Below are 17,752 nucleotides of genomic sequence, written 5' to 3'. Positions count from 1 at the left end.
CCTCTGTGTGAATGGAATCCTTGAGTTTTGCCTTTGGAGTGTATGTGTAGTCTGCCCTCTTTCAAGGTATTTGTGGTACAGAAAGATTTGGTGCATTGTAGTACTATCCCCCAAGACAAATGTCCCCTTGGGGACAATAAATTTTACTCTCTCTCTCTCTCAACAGAAATAGGTCTTCGTGCTATGTAATGAAAGCAATAAAGTGTTTTCAGCAGGGAGAAAGTAAGGGTAAAGATAGAAGTTGCTACAGTTGATGTTATAATTTCATTTACAAAAACAGCCACTGAAGCAGGCATTGGACATTCACATAATACCCACAACATTTCTGCCAAGATATAATCTGCAGATGCATAGCATTTTTCATGACGGAGACAATTTATTTATTTATTTTTTTACACAAACATGAGTTGCTGTGCATCTGCAGTGAAATTGGCTTTATAGAGGAATAACATCTTAAAGAAATATCGAACAAGGTTAAAAGAAAGTTACCCTATTCCCCCCTGGTGTTGATTGGGTGCGTAGTACAAGGCTGATCTCCATAACTCAAGGTTATTTTCTCAGATATTTCTGCAACTGCAGCTGAAAAAGTTCAAATGAATTCTGTCCAATTGGGTATTTTACATTTGCATTTATCAATCCAAGTAGTTGCGCTAGAATGGTATATTGTATATGTTTTAATGTAAAAGAATAATGAAAAGTACTGTAAATAACAAAATTATTCAACATTAAAATAACTCTTATTTCATCATACAAAGAGACTATCTTGGCAACACCTATAGAACAACTCCACACTGTCTTAAAAATGAATATTCTGACACAGCCCAAAGTGATTAGGCTTCCTGTGTAGATGCAACTCTGCATTTTCTAAAGGGTGCCTTATAATTGTTAGGGGTCGACAAGTCTTAAATGTAATGTTGGATATGGCAATTTCTTTGGTTTTAAGAGCACTCGACTGACACCAGATCTGGAGGGTTTTTGGGATTAAAATACAGACTTTCCTCTGCAGTGTCTTCTTCACATAGGAGGTTGACGAGAGCCATGTCATCAGCGTACATAATTAAGCTAAAATCTGAATCTTGGATTCTAAATTCTTTGGTTTACCTTGAAAATAATAAGGATGATAGGTTGGGGCGCGCATGTGTTTCAAACGGTCAATTCTGACACGTTGCCATTTGAGGACACGCTTTGTGGACGGTCAGACAGAAAATCTCTGATCCACAAAATTAGACCACACACACACACACACACACACACACACACACACACACACACACACACACACACACACACACACACACACACACACACACACACACACACACACACACACACACACACACACACACACACACACACACACACACACACACACACACACACACACACACGCACATTATGGGCAATCGAAAACATCTGGCATTGAAGGAGCATAGGAACATCATGGCTCTGGTGATGGTCATGCTCTTGACAACTTTACTCTGTGTACAAGCACTTGTTGGTCTGCTTAGCACTATGGAAGAACTTGACATGCAGAACTCCTCGGTGGCTCTCAAGTGGATTGTCTGCTTGAAACACTGCTTGCAGAACACTACGGCATGTCTATAGAAGAAGCGGGCCTGCCTTGTGCACGATCCAAATTTTACTCAAAACTCTTTCATTGTGTAGCTTGCTAGCTCGAAGTTTGTTGTGGTTTCCCCAAGCAAAGGAGTTTAAGAACAGCAACAGACAGAGAGCGGAAGGTGAGGGACATCACATGCTGGATTTTAGGCAATTATCCTAGACATGTACATGTTGATCACGACTACAGTTAGGGTGACCACAGATGAAAATCTGTGAATTTCGGGACATGGGAGTTGGGGGTGGGCGTGGCAACTAATACACTGTGGTATTACTTGAGTAAAAGTTCTTAATACTTATTCCGCCACTTCTCACCTGCAAAAGTTTGAAACCATGCATGTACTAACGTTGATCCAGACTAACAAGCTGGGTACAGGCAGAGCTGAAACAATTGAGTGATAACACTTTTAAACTGGGGGGCACAATCTTTAGGCATTTGTCTGGTCCGGCCATCAGGGCCAGGGGCCTTGTTTGGCTTCAGTCCAGTTAGTTCATTTTAGTCATTGGTTTCTCTTGCTTCACCTTAGCCCGATTCTTGGGAAGCAGATGAACAATATTGTGGTCTGACTTACCCAGCGGAGGGAGGCACACAGCCTCGTAAGCACCATCTACGTTTCTGTAGAAACTCTCCAACAAGCTGGAGGATCAAGTAGGGCAGTCTACATACTGTTGAACGGTGAGTAAATAGGCTCGTTCGAGATGAGCCAGATCCGCGCAGAATCGATCACCGGCGATCGGCGCCCAATGCATGCCGGTTAGATTTGTGTCCGACTTGATCCTGACTTGCTCTGACGTCATGCACACGTGGGCAACGATAATCTCACGAGACCAAGGCGGCCGCAGTTCTGAGACGCAGGTAGCGCAGTTGCTTTTCAACAACTGCAAGAGCCAGGCGGACGCAGGCGGACCCAGTGCATGCTGGGAAACGCCGGCCTCTCAGCTGATCGAACAGCTGATTGGTTCAGAATCGACTCAACATGACGTTTTCTATAAACTTTTTATTGATTTTGAATCGGAGGGATTTTAACTACTATTTGTCTGATTTAAAGGCTTATTCTGTACAGAACACATGTTGTGAGGCTGATAGTGATGTTTAGAAGTCAGAGAGACTAAATCTGTTCAGATTATGGATCATCTACAGTGTGTTAATTAAAATCAGCAACAGATCGCATGTAGAGCATTTTGACAGCTACTCTGTCATAATAAAAACAACTGGAGACTGTGTAGGAGCTGATATATGGGTCTGATAACATTTTATTAAATCGGAATCGGACCCGAACGGACCACAGTGTTTCTGTCACTTCCTGTTCAGCCTGAAGGCTGCTGGAATCAGCTGGAAAACTGTCCGACTTGAGAGCGGACTTTTGTCACCGCCCCCGGCTGCTGCCGCCTGCTCTCGTCTACTTTACAGGCGAGGCGCGGTTCATCTCGAACGAGCCTAATGACTTAAGATGTACACCCTATTCAATTCTTTATGCATTTAGTTATAAATGGTCAAACTAATTCAATGCTCGGGGCATTGAGTAATAGAAAAATATGGATGGAGGTCGTTGTAATTTTTGTCTTCATCAAGGGGAGGGACCAGAGAAAAAATATTTATAACAATGCAGAGAGTATTGCTTTTTTATCAAGTAAAACACAAGATTCAGCCCCCCCTTGCTACACTGTTCCGTTTCATTCTTTGTCACTCCCTTCACTGTGGTAATGACCCAGTTTTACCTGAGGGGATTAATCAAGTTTCATTTCAGGGGAATATGAAGATGTTTGTTCACAGAATACAAACATGATGCATAGATTTATTTTAAAATGTCCTCAAGCAAGTGTCTTTTGTGTATTGCATTTACTTTCAATTAAAGTAAATATATGGAAAAGGTGTGTATTCTATCTATCTATCTATCTATCTATCTATCTATCTATCTATCTATCCATCCATCCATCAAATAGAGTAACACTGCTGGAGGCCAGTCATACACAGATCCCTTCCTAAGTGAAGGGAAGATTTGGGGCTGCAGCATGATTTATAAAAGTACAATGTTTTTTCTAGTCAAATGTGGGATAAGAAATAGAACAACAACATTGGCACCCCTGTCCTTGTATCTTCAGAATTCAGAAACCTAAATTCCTTTCAAAGACCTTTTTAATGTCACTCTGAATTGGCTGTGAAGCCATTCTAACAGTCAACAGGGACAGAAAGGCGCCAAAACCAGAACAGCTTTGTCTGAACAAACTGTAGCTTAAGGCAGTTTAGAAATTGTAAATGGGCAGAATGTAACAAATCAATATGAGGAACATGAAGTTAAATACTGTAACAGAAAAGATGCATTTTATGCTACAACTCGCATTCTGTATCTCTTGTCATTGCACATTGAAAAAATATGACCTCCATAAGTTGTGAGAGATAAAAACGTGCCACGAGGTACTACATTAGACAAACAATGAACACAGTGCAGCAAATGATCAGCCTATAAAGCTGCTTTTTAACATTTGAGTCCCCATTATTTTTGTCTTTACATGTTTTGACCACTTTAGGGTTTTTGGCAACCAGCATGTTTGTTCCAGAGAGAATTAACAGACAGGTTGGGGAGTTCACAACCCTCACTGTGCTTTGGGCATAATTGGAATGACCCAGTGATACATACGCAGTGTGCTTGTGTTTCACTGTCATTGATCCAACAATTGACTGCTTTAACCAACTTAAAATTTCTGCAGGCTACTGAAGCGCTGGTTCCTCACACCATTCCCTGACCCACAAAGGACAGAGGAGGGTTACTATAACAATGTTCACAGTCGCGTTTTGTAAATGAGGCCTCAGGTATCAGATTGAGATTGGGTCAGGAACACTTTCCGTCTGTTTTTTTCCATTAAGAGCCACGGTTAAAGTTCTCCCTCTGGATGTCTCTGTGTACTTAACTGCCTGCTGTGTTAATGTTTTGCTGCTTACATAATTTACGGTATCTTCTTTTCCTGGCCCCTGAAGCTGTGTTATAGCTGCTGTCTGCGTAGACATCCGCAAGGACAAAGCCTGCAAGTCTTTAAATAATTTGGCATTTCTTCAGTTTTGCATTTATAAGTTGTCCAGTCACCTGTTTTGTGGGATTTGTTAAGGAGCCTGTGCAGAAGGTCTGCTTCTTTTTATCTGTGAAAATGTCTTCAGTCCTGTGTGTTCGTAAGCTGTGCTGTGGTTTGTTGTTCCACAATAAACTGGTAATGCAATTCCAAAATTAATTGCCTGTTTCATTACCTACAATCCCAGAAATGAAATTTCTTGGATATAGACTATAGGAATGGCAAAAATAAGGTGTCAAATTGTGGGAAATAATAGTTTCTTTCATGTATATTAACCGATTCATCATCATTCATCATCAAGGTGAAAGCTTTAAATACCAACAACTGAATTATGAAAATGACGTGAATCATATGTTATGGTCATCACAGTCACAAGATCTCAACCCAATTAAACAAAAATGCCTATGCAAGATTTTGGTGCAAGTTGGTTGTTTTCATGCCTTACCGTTGCTTTATGTTCGGCTATTATGAACTTCAGATTACGCTTAGTTCGGCCTAAAGCCACATGGACACTTATATATAATTAATACACTCAGTTTTTAGACTTTTTTACCTGTGTGAGGGTGGCAAAAATCTTAAATATCGTAGGCAATGTGAACATCCACCACATCTATTATTTACAGTGGTGGAAGAAGTATTCAGATCAGGGATCTTCAACAGGGGGTCCGGGACCTCTAGGGGATCCTCAGAGTCAATGCAGGGGGGCCACCAAATTATTGTTAATTTTTGAAGAAACATTTTTCCCGGCCCGCGTCAAACAGAGCAGTAACCGAACCCGACCAGAGCCCGACACAGTTAAAATCTAATTTTTTTCTCATACTAATGACACATGTCCGTGTTTGAATAGCTTAGTATTCTATACAAAGAAGTCATGTATAAAGGCTTTAGGCCACCCCACACATTATTGTAGGCCCAGTTTAATATGCAACTTAATTTTTTACAATATAATATATGTAGTAGGGGGTCCCTGCTCCGTCTCTTTTTCAGCTAGGGGCCCTTGGCTTCAAAAACGTTGAAGACCCCCGATTTAGATCCTTAACTTAAGTACTAATACCACACTGAAAAGAAATACTCTGTTACAAGTAAAAGTCATGCATTGAAAATGTTACTTAAGTAAAAAGTATGTAAGTATCATCAGGAAAATATACTTAAAGTATTAAAAGTAAAAGTACTTGATGCAGAAAAATCCTCCCATTTTAGAAACTGGAAACCATCCAAACCGTTGTGTGTTTAATGGTGTAATCATTTCAGCTGGAGTCGTCCATACACCTCTTTAGCGAGCCAGTTAGTTTTCATCTTAGGTTCTCAATACATAGATGTCACAATAGAGTCCCATATACAGTGCCTTGCGAAAGTATTCGGCCCCCTTGAACTTTTCGACCTTTTGCCACATTTCAGGCCTCAAACATAAAGATATAAAACTGTAATTTTTTGTGAAGAATCAACAACAAGTGGGACACAATAATGAAGTGGAACGAAATTTATTGGATATTTCAAACCTTTTAAACAAATAAAAAACTGAAATATTGGGCGTGCAAAATTATTCAGCCCCCTTAAGTTAATACTTTGTAGCGCCACCTTTTGCTGCGATTACAGCTGTAAGTCGCTTGGGGTATGTCTCTATCAGTTTTGCACATCGACAGACTGACATTTTTGCCCATTCCTCCTTGCAAAACAGCTCGAGCTCAGTGAGGTTGGATGGAGAGCGTTTGTGAACAGCAGTTTTCAGTTCTTTCCACAGATTCTCGATTGGATTCAGGTCTGGACTTTGACTTGGCCATTCTAACACCTGGATATGTTTATTTGTGAACCATTCCATTGTAGATTTTGCTTTATGTTTTGGATCATTGTCTTGTTGGAAGACAAATCTCCGTCCCAGTCTCAGGTCTTTTGCAGACTCCATCAGGTTTTCTTCCAGAATCGTCCTGTATTTGGCTCCATCCATCTTCCCATCAATTTGAACCATCTTCCCTGTCCCTGCTGAAGAAAATCAGGCCCAAACCATGATGCTGCCACCACCATGTTTGACAGTGGGGATGGTGTGTTCAGGGTGATGAGCTGTGTTGCTTTTACGCCAAACATAACGTTTTGCATTGTTGCCAAAAGTTCGATTTTGGTTTCATCTGACCACAGGCACCTTCTTCCACATGTTTGGTGTGTCTCCCAGGTGGCTTTTGGCAAACTTTTAAACGACACTTTTATGGATATCTTTAAGAAATGGCTTTCTTCTTGCCACTCTTCCATAAAGGCCAGATTTGTGCAGTATACGACTGATTGTTGTCCTATGGACAGAGTCTCCCAGCTCAGCTGTAGATCTCTGCTGTTCATCCAGAGTGATCATGGGCCTCTTGGCTGCATCTCTGATCAGTCTTCTCATTGTATGAGCTGAAAGTTTAGAGGGACGGCCGGGTCTTCGTAGATTTGTAGTGGTCTGATACTCCTTCCATTTCAATATTATCGCTTGCACAGTGCTCCTTGGGATGTTTAAAGCTTGGGAAATCTTTTTGTATCCAAATCCGGCTTTAAACTTCTCCACAACAGTATCTCGGACCTGCCTGGTGTGTTCCTTGTTCTTCATGATGCTCTCTGCGCTTTACACGGACCTCTGAGACTATCACAGAGCAGGTGCATTTATACGGAGACTTGATTACACACAGCTGGATTCTATTTATCATCATTAGTCATTTAGGTCAACATTGGATCATTCAGAGATCCTCACTGAACTTCTGGAGAGAGTTTGCTGCACTGCAAGTAAAGGGGCTGAATAATTTTGCACGCCCACTTTTTCAGTTTTTTATTTGTTAAAAAAGTTTGAAATAGCCAATGAATTTCGTTCCACTTCATAATTGGGACCCACTTGTTGTTGATTCTTCACAAAAAATTACAGTTTTATATCTTTACGTTTGAGGCCTGAAATGTGGCAAAAGGTCGAAACGTTCAAGGGGGCCGAATACTTTCGCAAGGCACTGTATTCTTACCCCTAGAGGTCATATTTTTTTAAATGTAAAACTTCAAGGCTTTGGCTCCCCCCGTCTCAAAAGCCTGTAAAGCAACCGTTTCATTGACACTGACTTACGCGCCCCTGCACATATACTTGAACGAGTGTTCGAGTGGGCCATTTCAACCTTGGGTTTTTACATTTATTTTATTCAGGATGGTGAGATTCTTTTCTGCCAACCTATTACTATAAAGTACATGCATTTCCGCGCGAAGATGGAGATGAAGAGAAAAAGCTGTATACTCTTGCTATTCATCAACATTTTTATACCAAGCGCCAACCACCACTGCTCCTACTTTCTCATCTCTTTTTACCTTTTGTGGATGTGCAGTAATGGGTACGCTGCACGCTCAAACTGTGACTTTCCACCCACTCAACGCATCAAAATCAGATTTATTATAGAAATAGGATTTGCCTTGGTGTATAGGGGGCATACAGTAAAGAACAAATATATTAAAAAAGAAGTAAAGAATAAAGAAAAAAGTGAAGAACACAAATACAGAATAGACAAGAAGTTTGTAAAAAGTCAGTCACATGTCTGAGTCTGGAGCCCGTGCTGAAGATTACCGCAGAGCATTTGGCTGCCCCGTGAAAAACGGGTTTCATTAACTCCGCAATGGACCATAATACGTTTGATGGAGGTCGGGAGTGCGGGTATCAGGTCTACAAGTTTAATCAGAATGTCTGCAACCCTGGCTCCAGGAAAGCAGTGTGTGACTGCATTAAAAAAAAACAAATCGTATGCCCTGTGTGATGGAGTCACCGACAATAATAGTGGTGGGAGGGGGAGAGGATGAGAAGTTGTTGTGTTTTGATGTCAGTTATCTGGGAAAAAACAAACGAGAAGAAGGAGAGGGAGATTGCCTACTCAGTGGACCAACGGTGGTTCGGCGTCGAGCAGGAGGACAGACGCGTCTTTAGTCTTTAATTCCACAGACATCCGACGAACATCTTAATCTTAAACATCTAGTTTAAAAAAAAAAAAAAACTCCAAAAACAGGCACTGCACTATATTTAATGTTGATCGTAAGAAAGAATAAAAATCTAAACGGCCAGTCCGTCTGTTGTATCACAGCCACTTTTAGGTTTTATTGTGCAGTGTGTGTGGGCCACACAGGTCAGTCCTCAAAGAACCAATACAAGCACTTTTCTTTTTTTGATGTGTTTGAAATTGCTGCTGCTGTAAAAGAGAAACAGCCTTGGCTGCTTGTCAGCATTAATATCTGCCATGGCTGACCTTGTCCAGTTTGCAGCTAATTCACTCTCTGTTAAAAGCTGGGAAATAAGAGAAAGTACACTTTTGAAACGAAAGCATCAAACTCCACTAATTTGTCGTGAAAAAAACCTACGTTAAAAGTGGAATTTAGAATACACAGACCTTTGTATTAAAGCAGCAAAGACAAAAAAAACAATCAAACTGTCCAGACCTGAAGCCTCCAGGTTTGGAAAAATTACTGCAAAAATTCATTACCACATAAATCTGATAAGCCTCTTCTTAGGTAATGCATTTCCAAAAAAAAAAAAAAAAATCCCTTTAAGATGTTCCCTCCAGCTGGGGAAATATAATGTGATAATAAGAAAACCTACTGCTTTTCCTTTAGAACATAACCAGATTAATGGAGTCTGGAGCTTCACCGACACGTATTGATGACACTGAAAATAAAATAAAAAAAACATAGTTCAGTATGACGCAGACAAATAAAGAATGTTTTCAGAAAAAGTCGGATTTCTTTACACTTAAAGTGATGGTTCGGAGTAATTAACCCTAGGGTCCGTTGCACCATGACCTCGAGCCAAACACCCCCCCAGAAGCTTTTTTCACCTGGGTCGAACATAAGGAAATTAGCATGAGGTATCAGCTGAATAGCGTTAGGGCGCTACGGGGCTAATCCCACGTTTTGTATCACATAAGTTACCCCGCTAATAATGCCCGAAATGATACCAAACGTCTACAAGTAGTACAAATAGGTTATGCTCTCATAAAACGATGGATTGGAAAGTTTGTAAGTACACCAGAAGGTTATGTAAATAACACTTGCCTGCTGGCTTCTGCTCTCTGCTGTTGTTGCTGCTGTAAGACGAGTGCTTAGGGCCGTCTACAAATTACAACACCGAAAAGAGATGCAACAAAAATATGTATTAATTTAATTTTTTTTTTAAAGTGCTGTAGTATAACTAGCAGGAGACAAGTAATAATTGAGGTAAGTTTGGAGACATTATGTTATTTAATCATTGAATTAATAAATATTTTTGTTGTAACTCTTTTCGGTGTAGTAATTTGTAGACGGCCCTAAGCACTCGTCTAACTGCAGGTAGCAGCAGCAGCAACAGAGAGCAGAAGAGAGCAGGCAAGTGTTCATAAACTTCTGGTGTACTTACAAACTTTCCAATCCATCGTTTTATGAGAGCATAACCTATTTGTACTACTTGTAGACGTTTGGTATCATTTCGGGCATTATTAGTGGGGTAACTTACAAGATACAAACGTGGGTCCATTAGCCCCTGCGCTAAGCTATTCAGCTGATAACGCTACTCTAGCTAACTCTCCCAATGTTAGACCCAGGTGAGAAAAGCTTCTGGGAGGGGGGGGGGGGGTGTTTGGCTCGAGGTCATGGTGCAAAGGACCCTAGGGTGAATTACTCCGAACCATCACTTTAAGGGGACAGTAGAAATACGATAAACAATTACTGTCAAAATTGGCCTCTGAAGTAAATCCATACTGTTACGTACATTTAAAGCTGCAGTAATCAATAGTTTGTATGTGAACAATGGGTCAAATTACTTTGTGTAATATATGAAGTGTTGCTTGTAGTCACAACGCCACAGAGAATCATTTCAAACTCCTCAATTTACCCTCAGCTCATTGGGAGCAGAACACTGAGTATGTTTACAGTCACACCTACATTCCACTATTATTCCAAAAATGACAGTATTCTGAATTTGATACAGGTCATTTAAACTGCATATTACTAGAGGTCAATTTTCGTTACTACCCTCACGTTTGTTATGAAGGTTGCATCATCACCAAAAGAACTAGATCCCGGATACAAGCGCAAGAAATGGGTTTCCTCAGGAGGGTGGCTGGCGTCTCCCTTAGAGATAGGGTGAGGAGCTCAGTCATATGAGAGGAACTCTGAGTAGAGCCGCTGCTTCTTTGCGTGAAAAGGAGCCAGCTGAGGTGGTTTGGGCCTCTGGTAAGGATGCCCCCTGGGCGCCTCCCTAGGGAGGTGTTCCAGGCACATCCAGCTGGGAGGAGGCCTCGGGGAAGACCCAGGACTAGGTGGAGGGATTATATCTCCAACCTGGCCTGGGAACGCCTCGGGATCCCCCAGTCACAGCTGGTTGATGTGGCTCGGGAAAGGGAAGTTTGGATGGACTGCAGTTTAGGATTGTTTGGATTGAGCGATTGTCTTATCTTTTTTATCAGCAAATCCCCCTAAAGGGATCAACAATAAATTTATCCTGTCAGCAATACACCGTAGGATTGTCTGGGTATTGTGGAGCCACCGACTGATAGAGCTCATAGCTGTGTGCCACAGAAAGAAATAAAAAAAATAAAAATAAACATAAAAGTCCCATATTGCTGCACTGGGTGACAAATTACTTCATTATGATGAACATCGCCTGGCTGTTGGGGATGTGAGTGCATGTGTGTGTGTGTGTGTGTGTGTGTGTGTGTGTGTGTGTGTGTGTGTGTGTGTGTGTGTGTGTGCACGCGCACAAATATTTTTGTGAAAGATGAAACGAGACACGGACAACTTTATCAGTACGCACAGGAATACATTTATGAATGTAATTGTAAGTATATTATATAATTATAAATTATATAATATAATCCAACCCACCTGTTCAATTGTGTGATTATCTCTTTCCAGAATATTCTCACTAATAAGCAATGTAACAATGTTTACTTGGGATCAATACAGGTAATATCAGTGGTTCCTCGTACGGATTTATAGTAGTTTTATGTTGTTTTTTTCCAGTTTGATTAAAATAAACACAAGGAGACCTTGGAAGTTAGCATCAATAGCAAAAAATTAAAAAAGGTGTAACAGAAAGTCAAACTTCACTATCTAAAAGACATCAGTGTGTTAGAGCTGCAGTATAAAACCATGGCAACACTTGGTACGAAAGACTAAAGCGGCAAAAAAAGACGAGAAACTAAATTCATCTTTTTTCTTAAAATGTGTAAGTCTTTTATGCTTCAACCTCTCGACCCATCCGCCCACCTCCTGTCTTTCCTCTCATCCAGCAAAGTGTCACACCCTGCACTCCCACAGCCTCAATCAAGGGCATTTTTTTGCTTTGTATTGTCACTGCAGATGAAAATATGAATACGTATGAATTACCTCTTACTTTCTACTTTACGGTTACTTTACTGTCAGTAAAATACAAAAATACACTGTAATATATATTACAAAGGAATATGTTTCACGGTCCCTCCTCCATCTTCCAGTCAGGTATGAAAAAATGGGTTTCAAGTTTTAAAATGAGCAGTGTACATTACACCCTCTCAGAGATTACAGCATACATGGTCACAGGGACAAAGGAACCAATCTATTAGCGCTGTGGTAGTCTCGCATTGCCAGACCTATCTCCACAGCACCGCGGAGTAAGATCTGGTTTAGGCCACATTTACATTGCTAAGTTTTGAGCCAAAAGCGATCTCCGTGCACATAAGTGTTTTAAGGCTCCAGCTCCGTTTAAACCAACACGCCCAAACCGCACATCAATATTCTCGTATACTGGGCATGCGTGTGCCGGGGTAAACAGGAGGCAGCATGCATACTCCGCCCTTTGCTGGTAGTTGCCATGGTAAAGTTAGTAGCTTAGTCTGAGAACGAGACGTCATGACTGATAAGACTCAATCAGGCAGCGAAACATTGGCGCGTCAGTGCCGGCGTTGCCAAAGGTCTCCGTTTGCGGCCGTTGAGACTGCAACACAACCCCGGAGATTCCAAACCAAAACGGGTCAGAAGTGTTTCCAAATGTCTCCGATTTAGGGGCTCGGAAACGCCAGAGCAGTGGGAATGAGAGGTGTAAACGTAGCAAAAGATATTCGTTTTTAAACCAAAACGTAGCAATGTAAATGTAGCCTTAGTCTAGGCATTGCCAGACCGGAGTTTAGAATGTCAACACAAAGAAAGCGGAAGGTGACAGACAGCCGGCTGAAAAGAGGGACATCTGGCAGAATTTGGCTCTGCAAAAAACTCTCGGGAAAGAACTTGTTTTGGTGGAACATTTGCACCCCGCAAAAGAGAAAAAAAAAAAAAAAAAAAAAAAGGCACATAAAATATTAAATTAACTGTTCAAACAATACAGTAACGTGAGCTGTTTTAATTAGCTGGATACATGGTTAAACCTCATTTGTTTTTACCGGTGTAAACCAACCAATTGGTTCCAAAACGTCCCAGTAAAAGCCGTAAACAAAACTTGCCATTCTTAGCATGTAGTTTGCTAGCTCGTAGATTGTGGCAACAGACTTTTTAAATGTTGCAAAACGGAAACATGAATTCGCCTTTCCATCAACTAGTTACGAACGAATAAACCAGGCTACGGCATAGTTTGGTCAGAGGTTGGTGCTATATTCTATGCATGGTTGAAGTAGAGGTTGCTAACCGGAAACAAAACAAGTCGCCTTGGCCATCTAACCAATGTTTAATGTATAAGAGAGAAATAGAAAGAGGTCTACAGGAATATTGTTCAGTTGAGCAAGTTTTAATTGTTGTTTTATATCAGATAGTACTGGCCAGGTTTTATGCCGTCTAGGAGACGAAGACACGTTATGGGAATATCCGGGAAGACGCCGACCACAAAAGGCAAACACCTCAAGCGAGCATAAATTGATTGCACAATTAAGTAAGTTTTACTGAATTTGGCAGTTTACATCCAGCTTTTCTAATGCGATACAAAATAAGCAAGCTAATCTGGGACAGAGAAATTGTGATACTGTATACAGACTGTTTTTACTATAGTTTGATGGTCACTTTTCCAGTGTGAAAATACTACTATGGACTCAAAACTGCTAGAAATTAGTATGTAGAATGCTTTAGTTTGTTCTGACGTAGCTGCTCTACAACACACAAGTTATTTATTTTTCTTGGACAGATTGTTTCCCAACATAGTTTAAGGGAATTGTATTAGTTTGGAGGTTTTTGGTTATCACATATTAAACAAATTAGAATTTTGACCTGATTATGATGCTTAACGAGTTATTGCAATTCATGAAGGGAACATATAACAATACCGTGCTAATCTATGGGATAAATGTAAAGATTATGTGATGTTATAAACCAACCCTGTAACTGTTAGCTTTTGTTGTCTAGGATTTTATCACCACAGGTTAGCTATACTATGACTCAATGAAACCTAAACGATTGGTGACCTGAACAGAGAGAACAAAGAATGAGATCATACCTTGTCTCCAGGGGCCGGGGCTGTCCTTTCCACTGAGTCTGCGGCTAGCATGTTTCCTCCGGCGGTCACCCGCTCTGGCCCAGCCTGGGCCGCTGGCCAGCTCCTGTCTGCTTGCCTTGTCACTCGTGTCGGCGTTTCTTGGCCGTGCCACTGACTGGACTGGTCATTTTGGGTTCATTTAAGATGTTGACAAACTAATCATAACTTGGGGAAAGAAAAATGAGAGTGCAACAGGTCTGAAAACACAATCATCCAGCCATCCTTCCTGAAGCTGCCACACAAACACATACTTCTCTCAGCTCTCCCTGCTGGAAACCCTGTTGCTTTTAAACCAGAGCCACAGGTAGACCACACCCCCTTTTTTCAGCCAGGTGACCAAATAAGCTAACAGGATTGGATTAAACCTCAGCAATATTTCACTGGATAAATAACTATTTTGACCTGAGGATGGCCCTTGAGCAGGGGCGGGGTTAGAAGGGTACCTCCACCGAAATACGATTGGCCCTCAATGGTGCCCTCCCCCCAATCCATTTGTCTAGAGTGCTGTAAATCTGACAATTGTGATTTGTCACTTTGATTTGTGTCACTTGGCTGCCTGTTCTGCCAACTTTCCCAGCCCTTGTCCCATGACCAATTAATGTTTCCATGGTGACTATCCAAAATTCTGATAACATGCAGACTGAGCCTATAGTATATAAATGTGTATTGTATTCGGCAATACATTTTGCTTAAAATGAAAACAAGTAAACTAATAATTAATGTGATGTTTTATTTAGCAGAATTACATTGTGTTGTTTTATCCTATGCAATATTCCCTATGTTTCTAAGTAGATTTTCTATGCTGCATTTTAATAAAATGTCACATCCTTGAACCACCCCTGCCCTAGAGGAGTCAACGGATCACCAAAGTCTTTAGGATTCATTCTGTGGGGACCATGAATGTCTGTACCAACTTCCATGGCAATCCATCCAATATTGTACCAATGTCTCAGTCTGAATCAAAGTGGTTGACATTGCCATCCATAGAGCCGTCCATGACACAAGCCACAACATATTTGCTCTCCAAATACAGAGTTACATCATTATTAACAAACTCAGGAGCGAACATGTTTATGTGGAATTCTTTTACAACACATGCAATGTTTCTCATAGCTTAAACATGTCATAACATGTGTTCGACTTGACCTTTGGCCGGTGCTTTATGTTTTCTAACATCTGTCGATTGTAGCTTTTAATGACTTCAACATATCAGAGGCTTCTTAATCTCTGGTAAGACGATGGCCATGCTGGGTGCTAAATTCGGCATAGCGGGTTGGCTGGACGGCGCTAAAAATGGCAAACTAAGGAGCTTTGTAATCTGAATGGAAATGAGTCTGTGTTAATAATCTGTGAAGAGATGATCAACAGTGTATGTGTACTTACTGTAGTAGTGGAATATTATGGATGAACTCTGACCTCGAGCTGGTGAGAGCAGTCTCTGGACGTTTTTTTAAACCAAAGGAAGATGTAGACCCTATAATAAAAACCTCTGCACTTCACTGTCTCTTCAAGATTTTGGTTGTCGGTATCAACATATTAAAAGTTTGCCTTTTAATTGCCCTGAACTGCACTTTCAATAATACTGAAAAATTACTATTTTTTTTTCTTGTTTAAGAGAGGCTTGAATCAATATTTTTTTAAAGCAATGTATCAAATGACAATGTGGGGAAAAAAACTAGTTCTCTAAACCACACGACAATATGAGTCATTTGTTTCCTTCCCTCTGATACGACCCACGGGAGCGTTTCATAAAGTAGTGTCCCTAGTGGCAGCAGAAATACGACCTCATATCTAAACCAGAGAAGAGAGAAAGAGCTGTTTTGAACGTAAAGGCCACCATTTTAAACACGTCTTTAACGTTGTGAAATGGTCATGGTTTGGTTATGTTAAGGCACCAAAACTACTCGATTAAGTTTAGAAAAAGATCGTGGTTTGGGTTCAAATCAGACGTTACTTCACCTCCGATTATGCATGTGATGCTGAACGTGACATTCGTAAAGTCAAAAAAAAAAGAAAGACTCGCCACGGTCGCTGTTAGGTTATGTTTAGGCACCAAAACTACTAATTTAAGTTTAGAAAAAGATGGGGGTTTGGGTTAAAATCGGACGTTCCTGAACCTGAACTTTCTGAAGGTTACGCACATGATACTGATGCTGCGTTCCAGACACAATTTTTAGCCCGTAAGTTACGACTTCAAGTCATGACTCACGACTTGGTAGCGTTCCAGGCCAAGTCACGACAAACCCTTCTAGCAAGTGTTAGCTATCTAATGTTGACGTTAGCTAGCTAGCTGATACTAGCAATTTCTAGTCGCCGACATATTTTGGGCTTCATTTAATAAACATAACCTGTAGTAGTACACAATCGTATGTGTATTGTTTTGATTACAATGTGTGGAATTACTTTATGTTGCCTATTTATGTCTATTTATTTCTATTTCTCACCGTTAATCACCGGCATCTGTACAGCATCAACAGGAGTCGCCATCGTTGTTGTGTGTGTGTCACGTCAAAAACTGTAACTGAGAGTACAACCATCTGGTACCAGTTCATAGGTAGTAAGGTAGGGGTTTGACTGCTGTTCCAGGGCACTTTCACAGGTAGAAGGTTGTGAAAACACGAGTTACGGGCTGCCTGGAACGCAGCATGAACATGAAGTTCCTTAAGTTAAAAAAAAACTTTCTTAAACTCTGCTATCCTGGGTGAAAGTCCTGTGTTAGTTTTACCCATCCACCACCCCAACCTTTGGTGCTCTTATATTTCATCACCTTACTTCCTGCTTTGCTCCCTTCATAATTACTACGGCTACTAGGGGGCGCCGTCACTAGAAATATAAATATAGGTCGTAATTGCTGCTTGTACAAATTACATCTGGGAGCGTTTTTCTGCGGAGTAAAGTCACGGAAAAAAACGTGACGTATAACATGCTAAACGCTAAAGGGAGGTAGAAGTTGCACATGGATTACGTAAAATAAAAGATATATTTTGTAGCGTGAAAGTAGAATTGATTTCTGAATCGAGCCCTTTTTAGACAAACACACATCAAGGGACTTTGTTGTGTCAAGTGATGCCGCCTGTGGCCTGGATAAAGGTCCCACTCAGCATGCAGAGCTGCACATATATGTGAGAGCTCGGCTTCAAAACATCATCATCTCTCCTGTCACTAAGCCAAGCACCCTGGTGAGTTCACAGGGCCGCAGGTATGACACACACACACCCACTCCCACACACACACACACACACACACACACACAAGCAGATGTCAAATAGGAAGCACCCTGGTGAGTTCACAGGGCCGCAGGTATGACACACACACACACACACACACACGTCCCACCATGTGCAGCAGCAGGCTGCCTGGTTTTGTCAGGTGATCTTCAGATGCTGTTGAGAGGATATTCACTGTGACATCCTCTTCATATCTCAGATCACAGATGCCCTCCCTCTCTGTAGACACCCGGGGTCTCATTTATAAACGTGGCGTACGCACAAAACGGGGCTGAAAATGTGCGTACGCCACTTCCCACGCAAAGGTTGTGATTTATAAAAAAACAAACTTGACGGGAGAATGTGCGATCCTCCACGCAAACTCTGACCCATGCGTACGCACATTTTG

The 17,752-nt window shown here is 41.1% G+C and overlaps 1 protein-coding gene across 1 annotated transcript in view; it reads right to left on the bottom strand.

The window, feature by feature from the left end:
• Positions 1 to 14,368, bottom strand: part of gabrr2a (gamma-aminobutyric acid type A receptor subunit rho2a) — a 79,812-nt gene extending 65,444 nt beyond the window's left edge. Inside the window, exon 1 of the mRNA XM_039786523.1 lies at positions 14,099 to 14,368. The gene's annotated coding sequence lies outside the window, so the exon portion shown is untranslated. The remainder of the gene's footprint in view (positions 1 to 14,098) is intronic.
• Between the last annotated feature and the right edge of the window lie 3,384 nt (positions 14,369 to 17,752).

The sequence above is a fragment of the Perca fluviatilis genome, chromosome 20, assembly GCF_010015445.1.
Source record: "Perca fluviatilis chromosome 20, GENO_Pfluv_1.0, whole genome shotgun sequence".
Lineage (NCBI taxonomy): Eukaryota > Metazoa > Chordata > Actinopteri > Perciformes > Percidae > Perca > Perca fluviatilis.
Note: the sequence above shows the minus strand (reverse complement) of the source record. Positions and strands in the feature narration are given on the sequence as shown.